The sequence below is a fragment of the Electrophorus electricus genome, chromosome 1, assembly GCF_041902795.1.
Source record: "Electrophorus electricus isolate QZ-2024a chromosome 1, ASM4190279v1, whole genome shotgun sequence".
NCBI classification, from domain to species: Eukaryota; Metazoa; Chordata; class Actinopteri; order Gymnotiformes; family Gymnotidae; genus Electrophorus; species Electrophorus electricus.
In genome coordinates this window covers 20,906,221-20,916,255 of record NC_137497.1, presented here as the reverse complement: position 1 = coordinate 20,916,255, position 10,035 = coordinate 20,906,221, and the positions used below count along the sequence as shown (strand labels likewise).

At 39.9% G+C, this 10,035-nt stretch overlaps 1 long non-coding RNA gene across 1 annotated transcript; it reads right to left on the bottom strand.

Annotated features, from left to right (window-relative positions):
• Nucleotides 1-7,773: 7,773 nt before the first annotated feature.
• LOC145657501 (uncharacterized) lies at nt 7,774-9,648 on the bottom strand. Its single transcript, XR_014123237.1, has 3 exons — nt 9,311-9,648; nt 8,322-8,397; nt 7,774-8,103 (listed from the first exon to the last, which is right to left on the bottom strand). It is a non-coding gene; the product is annotated as an uncharacterized LOC145657501 (long non-coding RNA).
• Nucleotides 9,649-10,035: the final 387 nt, after the last annotated feature.

The following is a 10,035-nucleotide window of genomic DNA, read 5'->3' as shown; positions in this document are numbered from 1 at the left end:
CTTCTTGTAGAGCCCCCTACCTCTTAACTACTGCCTTGTAGGTAAGGTGAGTTCGTTTTCATCTGCACAACTATTTATAATGATTATGAAGGCTAGGTTCTCCTGTGTACTCAGGATAATGTGTTTCTACTATTGTCCACTAGTGATTAGGCGTACTATCTAATTATTTTCTCGTTTTCCCTCACACTCCAAGCTTTAGTAAAACTCTCCCCTGAAAACATTAAATAGACTAGCTGTCCCACGCAATGAAATCAAAAGGGAAAGGGATTAGTACTTTTTTCACCAATGAACCTTTTTACTGCATAAACCACACATATTCTTTAGTATAAAGGCATTAGTGAGAACTCACATTTCAACAGCACTGTTCAGCACTGGCTAAGGTGGCTAACCCACTACACTACTGTTATGTAGAGCATTAACCCTGTTGTGTAACATTATTCTAAAAGCGCCATCACCAGCAGATGCAGGTGGAGAACATGAATGTTATTATATTACAGTAACTCAACAATAAGACCAGAATAGATTCAATTCTGTAGGTACCAAATATGAACAAATGTGTGTTTTTGCATGTTTTGAGTATGTGCTGAATTTATATGTCTGTGTGTGGTACCCCTTTGTATGTGAGCCTGTTTGTGAAAGTGGTGTGTGTGTTTTCTCTCACAGGGAATCTGTTGAAGAGGTCGATGAACATGTCTCCTGTGAGGGGGCTTTTTCGGCGAGTCATCAAGGTGTAACGCGGGAGGGGGTGGAGAGCATACACACGTGCGAAGTGACGACGCCATAACAAACCAAACTGATTGACTAGAATAAACAAATAATACATTTAATAATAATCAACACAGACTAACAATATAGAATAGAATGAAGAACAAACAGACTAACAGAAAAATAAGATGATAACAGGGTGATGGCGAGAAATAGGCAACGAGGGAATAAAACATTAGAGAAAGACTAACAGAACAACAATAATAAAACATAACGGTGAGCATAAAAACAAACAATATTGAGCACGAAGATACAGAACTAAACAAGGAAAGCAACATGCAGCAAGAGTAACCAAACACAGAGAACAAATGAGATTGGACTAGAAATGCAATGATGGCAACCAAATGAGAACTGACCAGAATATAAGATCAGCTATAGAACAGCTATGTGGATTACTTTTCTGTCAATAATTAATTAGAAGTAATTTATTATCAATTAATGGTATTATTCCAATTCATGTGTCATGGACAAACATTACCCATTATGATACTAATTATATGGGTTAGCCCATATTACTTCTTAAGAATTTTATGTACTCCTGTTTAAATTATTGTTATTATATCTGACATGTACCGCAGTCTGGTTTGTTATTATAGCTTTTTAACCATATGACATAGTCTGTACAAGGCTTTCAAGACGACATTAATCAAGAATGTTCCTTCTGTCTTGTTAATTATTGTGAATAATGTGTTAATATCATGATTGGCGGTTTTATGAATATTAATACAGTTTCACAGCACTCCCTGCTGCCTACTTCATAATGGCTGTTGTTGGGGTAACCAAGTCTATTATGACGCCACATGGCGAGTATATATATTTTAGTGCACAGGGCAGTTTTCTGTTATAACGACTTTGATCGCGTCATGGCAGAATATCGGGTAAGTTTTCCCTACCATCCTCATGAAACCGGGAGATTAGAAATGATTGAAATTGTGCGCCGTCGGTTTTGGGGAAAGTGTAGCAGTTGTAACTACGGAGAGAATATCGAGGTCCAGAGCCGAGTAGCCTTTATTTGAATGAGCTAACTGTCCTGCCTAGCTAGCTATCAGTGGTAGGAGAAAACAATTCCCGGACTTTGTGTTTAGCAGCAACCACAGAGGTCGTCAGTTTGGGTATTTAGTTCACTATGCTAATGCTAGCTAGCTTGTTAACTAACGGTAGGGTTTAGGCATTTCATATCTAATATTAGCTAGCTAGCTAACTAGCTAGCTAACATTAGCCCAAACATGTGGTTATCGTTAGCTGAGCTATGTTTGTTGCCTTTTAGCCTCCGGTATTGACACTGTGTATTTTCATTATGTAGCCCCGCCGATTTACGGCGGTCGATTTTTCGGCTTTTTTGACTTGGAACTATTCTGTTTACACTGGTGTTTGTAATGCTGAGTTACAGAAGATCGAGGTAAAATTATCAACGGCTTCCACCAATGAAAGAACCTCATATGGCTCAGAACCCCAAACGAGCACAACACACTTTGGGGTTCCTACTGTCTCACTTTGTGCAGTACGCCACTGTCTTCGTACAGTTTTCCTGAAGGTACAAAAGGAATTCTGTACAGGTATTGCTGGGTCACAGGTGACAGAACCATGGAGTGGCCATTTTACCTCTGCAGCTGAATGTGTGCATGGACTTTTGTTCAGTGCAACTGGAGTGCATGTGGAGGATAGGATGGACCTCCCTGAGAAGTTCCACAGTTCAGTCATTGAAGCTGTGTATGATGAGCTCCTCAGAAGAATTAAGGCCAGGAAAAATGTGAATGTGAACCAAGCATTCATCAGTGGTGGTCTGGTGCTTGGAGGAGCTTTATCATTTGTTAAGGTTATTCAGAGGAAAGATCTGGCCCAGTTCCTCTACTGTCCCTCCATAGACGGCCCCGGATCTGCAAAGCCAACAACAGTAAGGACCACTGTATCTGGTGTGGCTGAAGCTAAGACCAGGCAGACACACTGGATACATCGCCTAATGGGGAGGATCTCAAGAACTGTCAGGAAGGTAAAGTAGTGGTCTATTTTATATATTTATGTTCTTAATGAATTTAGTAGCATGACAGTCCATGGAGGAAGAAGACCAAGCTTTGAGTTCTGGTGTGCATAAAAGTAGCTCTTCGGAAGCAGAGAAAAACAGTTTGCTTTTTAGAAAGTGCGAATGTTAAACACCATTTTGTTTCTGATGGTATTTCTTTCTCCTTGTTTTAGATCTACACCAGAAGCCGAACTCTCTGGAGAAGATGTGTCAGAGCTCTTTCTCACAGAGGATAAGCTCCATGTTTAAAAAAATAAAAAGTAAACACTTCACAAGTGATGATGTGTTTATGCTCTCCTTTATGAAGAATTAGTTCCATGTTTAAAAAATGTGGAAATAAATAAAGATGTACTGATGTAAAATGTAGACCAGTCACTTCACTCACTATCTGACAGGATATATAGACACATGTAGAGAGAGAATAAGGCACCATAAAACCCATAAACACGTAAATTTCATAGAACAAGTTTCAGTATGTAAATTCTCTTTAAGCTGTTTACAACATGTAGACAGTGGAAGGATTTTTGATGTGCTGGTAATGGTAGCAGTTCCTGGGATGAGCAGAGACTGGACATTGAGACCGCTTCCAAACGCACAACAGCCTTGACAGACACATACGCCTGCTCCCTGCTTTCATAGACCCAGTCAGTGCAAATACCAGGAATTATAGGCAGAGGCATATCGGAATAGCGGCGAATGAAGAACAACAACAGGGTCCCTTTGTAACACGTTTCAAGTAGAAACTGCTACTGTGTAAATTATCTATCATATGTCAGGTTTATATATGCTTATATTGTGTGGTATCTGGAATTTCTAACCGTCATTTGAAAATTAAGTACCAGAATCCTTTATCGTTTTATTTGAAACTGTATGCTTGATATTTAGCTTACTTTGAACTCTGTTCTCAGACATATATAGCGACGTGTACGGTGCATGTATGAATATTAAGTCTTTATCATCACGGTGCACTACTGGGATACTTGTAAAAGGAGTTTGAGTTACCTCCAAAATGGAGGCGCTGTGTATTGTATTCACCCACTGACATCCGAGTACTGTATATTAATTTGGGGGGAGTCCAGTTGTAAATTTGTTGACTTCTCACTTACTTAAAAAATGGAATAAAGTGACTTGGCCCTAAGATGAATGAAAATAAAGTCTCCAAAGCTGCCGCTTCTCAGGGCTGCAGTCGTGTGTGTATACCGTGCGAACTTCTCCGTCTGTCATTCACGTTTAATTCCGTTACACCGCTTACCTGAAGCGGGTCACCACAGTAATGTGTTGTCTCTGTGATTTATAAAGCTGTCTGCTGATGACATGTAGATTCTTCAGTCCAAAGATGACAGACAAGGCATCGACAACTTCATCAAGTATTTGTGAATGCCACAAATACTAGTAGATTTACTATTTAATGCTGTGTAACTTAGCTATCTGCTAACAGTACAGTTCCATTAACAGCGAGTTAACGTCGTTCAGCATAAAAGGGTTTTTATTCCAGTACAAATGAACAAAATTGCTTTGATTTCCTTGAGATACACTACATACCAAGCGAAGCAAATCTTTAAAAACAAATTTAGAAAAACCTGACTCGTTGGATTAATATACAAGCAGGAAATGTTCTGGTCAATACTTTGCTAGCTAGGTAGTGTTTGCTAACTAGCTAGTGTTAACACAGACTTGCCAGTCAGACCTGGGCGTTTTGTTATTTTCATGCTGACTTATTTCACCTGATCAGTCATTGATGGAAAAATGATGTTAAATTATATGCTGATGGTGTAGGGATCTGTGCTGTGTGTCTATGGATAGAGGGTAAGTGTCCTCCTTTATTTTCCTTACTAATTATTTGCAAATGGAGAATAAAAAACAAGGTAAGTCCATGTGGTGGTTATCTGTGTGTGTGTGTCCTTGCTGCTCCTGAGGTTTCCAGGCAGCTTAATCCTGGAGAATCTCTTATCCTGGTTGTTCCCATCTCAGTGCCAGTTGAGATGTTTATTAACAGGACTAGTGACCCCAGTCCAAACGCAGTCAGGTCAGTGTGTCTCTGAGTATGAACAGAGAGTGTCATTCAGTTCCAGTCTGCAGCTGAAAGAGTCTGACAGTGGCGTTTACATCATATGGGACATCAGGAATAAGGAGATTGTATTCACCTTTAGGGTCACCGTAGAAGGTAAGACTTTAACCTGCCTGAGCACAGTCATGTTCAGGATACTCTCAGGTAACCTCATGTGTAAATCAAATAGCAAGATTTTATGTACTCCTGTTTAAATTATTGTTATTATATCTGACATGTACCGCAGTCTGGTTTGTTATTATAGCTTTTTAACCATATGACATAGTCTGTACAAGGCTTTCAAGACGACATTAATCAAGAATGTTCCTTCTGTCTTGTTAATTATTGTGAATAATGTGTTAATATCATGATTGGCGGTTTTATGAATATTAATAGAGTTTCACAGCACTCCTTGCTGCCTACTTCATAATGGCTGTTGTTGGGGTAACCAAGTCTATTATGACGCCACATGGCGAGTATATATATTTTAGTGCACAGGGCAGTTTTCTGTTATAACGACTTTGATCGCGTCATGGCAGAATATCGGGTAAGTTTTCCCTACCATCCTCATGAAACCGGGAGATTAGAAATGATTGAAATTGTGCGCCGTCGGTTTTGGGGAAAGTGTAGCAGTTGTAACTACGGAGAGAATATCGAGGTCCAGAGCCGAGTAGCCTTTATTTGAATGAGCTAACTGTCCTGCCTAGCTAGCTATCAGTGGTAGGAGAAAACAATTCCCGGACTTTGTGTTTAGCAGCAACCACAGAGGTCGTCAGTTTGGGTATAAATCAAATAGCAAGATTTTATTTTCTTTATGTTTCTATCTGTGTGATTTTTGGTTGCTTATAAGTCTGCTGTCGTTTTAGGAAAGAACACAGACACCGACATGACTTTGGCTCCAGTAAAAAGTGAGTATTTATTATAATCTGCTGTTTTGTTTTCATTAGTTTGAACTATATACTTCAGTATTAAGACAATGAAAATATAGTGAAACTCACTGTTTTGAATAATAAACGCATTTACTGACCAGTAATATGAACCGTTCTTATTGTTTTAAGTAACTTAATAAACAGAAAATACATCACCTGTGTGTGGTCCATCTACACTGATTGTACATTGTACAATAGAACATCTCCTACATGAAGTTCTAGTGGAGGGGATCCTGCACATCAGAGTAGACTCTTCCTCCTCCTCCTCCTCCTCCTTCTTCCTCTTCTTCTTATTAGTTACATAATAATATATACATTTATATATATTTCTCAGACTCAAGGATGCTTTACGGATAGATATCAGCTTTTACAAACACACACACACACTGTTTGGGTGATAAAATAATCAATCCCACTTTTATCACTAATGCAAACAGTATTTAGATATTTCCATATCAACATTTCTTAAAATGATCAAAAGTGCCTTGTAACAACTATTGAAGGGAACATGACACCTTGGTCTGTGTAAAACAAAATATTTTTTTATGGAGTAGAAATACATTTAGAAAAGGGGCAATCATCTCTTAGGTTTCAACTTGGACACACACATTCTCTAAGTCTTGCTTTCTGGGGAGGATTAGTACCCTCACCTGTGAGCTGTGTCACAGCAGGGTGTTTATTTAAAAAACAAAACACCCAACTTTTTGGGTAATGTGACCAGCCAGCAATTCATTATGATAAACTTCCAATCACTGAATGTTTTACCACTGTTGTCTTACCTTTGTTTCCAAATACAGTATATTTTAATTATGATCAGACAAAGCTATAGAGGTTTTGTAAAATATTTACAGGCAGGTGTATTTTTGCACTGAAAATGTATTACATTCCATTTATATGCACTGATGGAAGAATGTCAGATTTTCTTCTTGTAGAACCCCCTACCTCTTAACTACTGCCTTGTAGGTAAGGTGAGTTCATTTTCCTCTGCACAACTATTTATAATGATTATGAAGGCTAGGTTCTCTTGTGTACTCAGGATAATGTGTTTCTACTATTGTCCACTAGTGATTAGGTGAACTATCTAATTATTTTCTCATTTTCCCTCACACTCCAAACTTTAGTAAAACTCTCCCCTGAAAACATTAAATAGACTAGCTGTCCCATGCAATGAAATCAAAAGGGAAAGGGATTAGTAGTTTTTTCACCAATGAACTTATTTACTGCATAAACCACACATATTCTTTAGTATAAAGGCATTCGTGAGAACTCACATTTCAACAGCACTGTTCAGCACTGGCTAAGGTGGCTAACCCACTACACTACTGTTATGTAGAGCATTAACCCTGTTGTGTAACATTATTCTAAAAGCGCCATCACCAGCAGATGCAGGTGGAGAACAAGAATGTTATTATATTACAGTAACTCAACAATAAGACCAGAATAGATTCAATTCTGTAGGTACCAAATATGAACAAATGTGTGTTTTTGCATGTTTTGAGTATGTGCTGAATTTATATGTCTGTGTGTGGTACCCGTTTGTATGTGAGGCTGTTTGTGAAAGTGGTGTGTGTGTTTTCTCTCACAGGGAATCTGTTGAAGAGGTCGATGAACATCCCCTGTGAGGGGGCTTTTTCGGCGAGTCATCAAGGTGTAACGCGGGAGGGGGTGGAGAGCGAACACACGTGCGAAGTGACGACGCCATAACAAACCAAACTGATTGACTAGAATAAACAAATAATACATTTAATAATAATCAACACAGACTAACAATATAGAATAGAATGAAGAACAAACAGACTAACAGAAAAATAAGATGATAACAGGGTGATGGCGAGAAATGGGCAATGAGGGAATAAAACATTAGAGAAAGACTAACAGAACAACAATAATATAAGATAACGGTGAGCATAAAGACAGACAAACGGGAACACAGAACTAGGCTATATAAGATGAAAAAACAATATTGAGCACGAAGATACAGAACTAAACAAGGAAAGCAACATGCAGCAAGAGTAACCAAACAATGAGATCGGACTAGAAATGCAATGATAGCGACCAAACGAGAACTGACCAGAAACCATGCGAGCCACACTAAGCCAATGACCAACAAACAGGATACGTAGGGACGGGGTTTTTATAACATTACAATTAGGGACAAACTCAAAACAGCTGGAGACTAAGGGGAGGAGACAGATAACCACAGAAACTGACATAAACCCAGAAATAACTAGGTTGCCCGGGAAACGGGGAACGCTCCGGTCTGTGGACGTGACACAAGGACACGAGGCGTTTCTGAAACAGGAAGTTACTCTGGCTACGTCCACCTTACCCATGATCCTCTCCTGCATACATACACAACAATAAAATCACCTTCATCTCACCAGCCTGACCAGAACACACTCACATACATACACACACATGCACAACAACAAAACTACCAACCTCTCACCAGTCTAAACAGAACACACCATTAGTCAAAGGAGCAGTGTGTTGGTGCTATACTACACACACACACACACACACACACACAGGAGCAGTGTGTGGATGTGTTATACTACACCTGTGTGGCAGGAGTGTGTGCTGCATCCGTTTCCTTCACCACACCCCTCAACACTTTAACCAGATAGAGTGCAGCACTGAGAGAAAGAGAGCGAGAGCGAGACACAATATGAATCACAACCATCTAAACATCTAACAAATTAACAACGTGCCTCTTGCCCCTCTACCTCTCTGCAGTAGTGTTTCCCACAACACAGCTGGTTCCTGTCACACACACACATATGCACACACACATGCGTGCACGCACGCAGATATGTACACACACACAAGTACACACACATACATTGAACAACAGGGGCCATCACTTTATCACATTTGCTGTGGCTTTTATTTTGTAATTTTACTCTACAGCAAGCGTGTTGGTCTTCCACAGCACTACCACATTTAAAAACTTTGTAACAGGAAGTATTTGTGACTAATAGTAAAGCAATCTGGAGGTGAGATTAGCCAGTCCATTTATTCAACACAGATTAACAGATAATTCCAATTACCATATATTGTCCTAAAATTAGCAGTACAGCATCTGTTTCATCACACCATGTAGTGTGTATAGCTTGTTTACTACCAGAGCAGGCATTCATTCATTCATTGATTCATTCATACCAGAGCATTCTGCCCATGTAGAATGGGGAGAGGTGCACAGCTACTGTTACTCTGGGACGCTCGAAGAGAGAAGCATAGCTACTGTTACTCTGGGATGCTCGGGGAGAGGCGCATAGCTACTGTTACTCTGGGACGCTCAGGGAGAGGCGCACAGCTACTGTTACTCTGGGACACTCGGGAAGAGGCGCACAGCTACTGTTACTCTGGGAAGCTCAGGGAGAGGCACACAGGTACTGTGTGAGAGCACTCATTTTCAGTGAGAGCACTCATTTTCAGATCATCCAACAGGTGTGTGAATTTCATTTGTCCGTACTTTCACTTGACTTTAAAGGGTTAAATAGTACATATGTGATCAGTGTTTATTATTGGTGTCATCTGTGTGTGTACCTGTGTGAAAATGAGCTCTACAAGCTCCTGTAGCAGCGTCTCCACTGTGGTCACACAGTAATTCCGCGTGGACGTGATGTCATCAGTGTCTGACTCAAAGGACCCAGGTGATGAGTTCAGGTGGTTGAGCACGTGCTGGATCCAGTCAGCCAAAGAGGATTGTGCATAGTAGTCCTCCAAGCCATCCTCACACACGACATCCTGCCAGGCAGGCCACATGCAGAGCTCAGGAGCTTGTGTCAGTCAGCACACACATGCAAACATAGACACTTAACAGCACAATAATGTTGTGAAGCTCTGATCCATCGCCATCTCACCAATACCATAGGAAAATGCGAAACACTCAAAAGGTCAAAGTCTTAGTGAGCAGCTGTTTCTCACCTGGTATGAGTAAAGGCACATCTGTGAAAACGCCCAGTTAGCATAACAATAAACAGTTAGCCACCCAGCTAAAAATAATTTTGGTTTGGTGCTTCTATAAGAGTAATGTAATAAAAATAGCTAACTAACCATAAACTTGACATCGTGTGTGACCTGTTTAACACAATGTCATCTGAACAAGGTTAGTTCAGATATATGCGGCTGCGGTTGTTACCTTAACTATATATAACTGTTCAGCTAATGCTAGCTAGTAATATAGTAAGCTAGTGTTAACTGCATAGATAGCTCTCATAGGATAATATTCATGAATATTAAGACAGCTACACGGTTATCTTAAGTCTAAC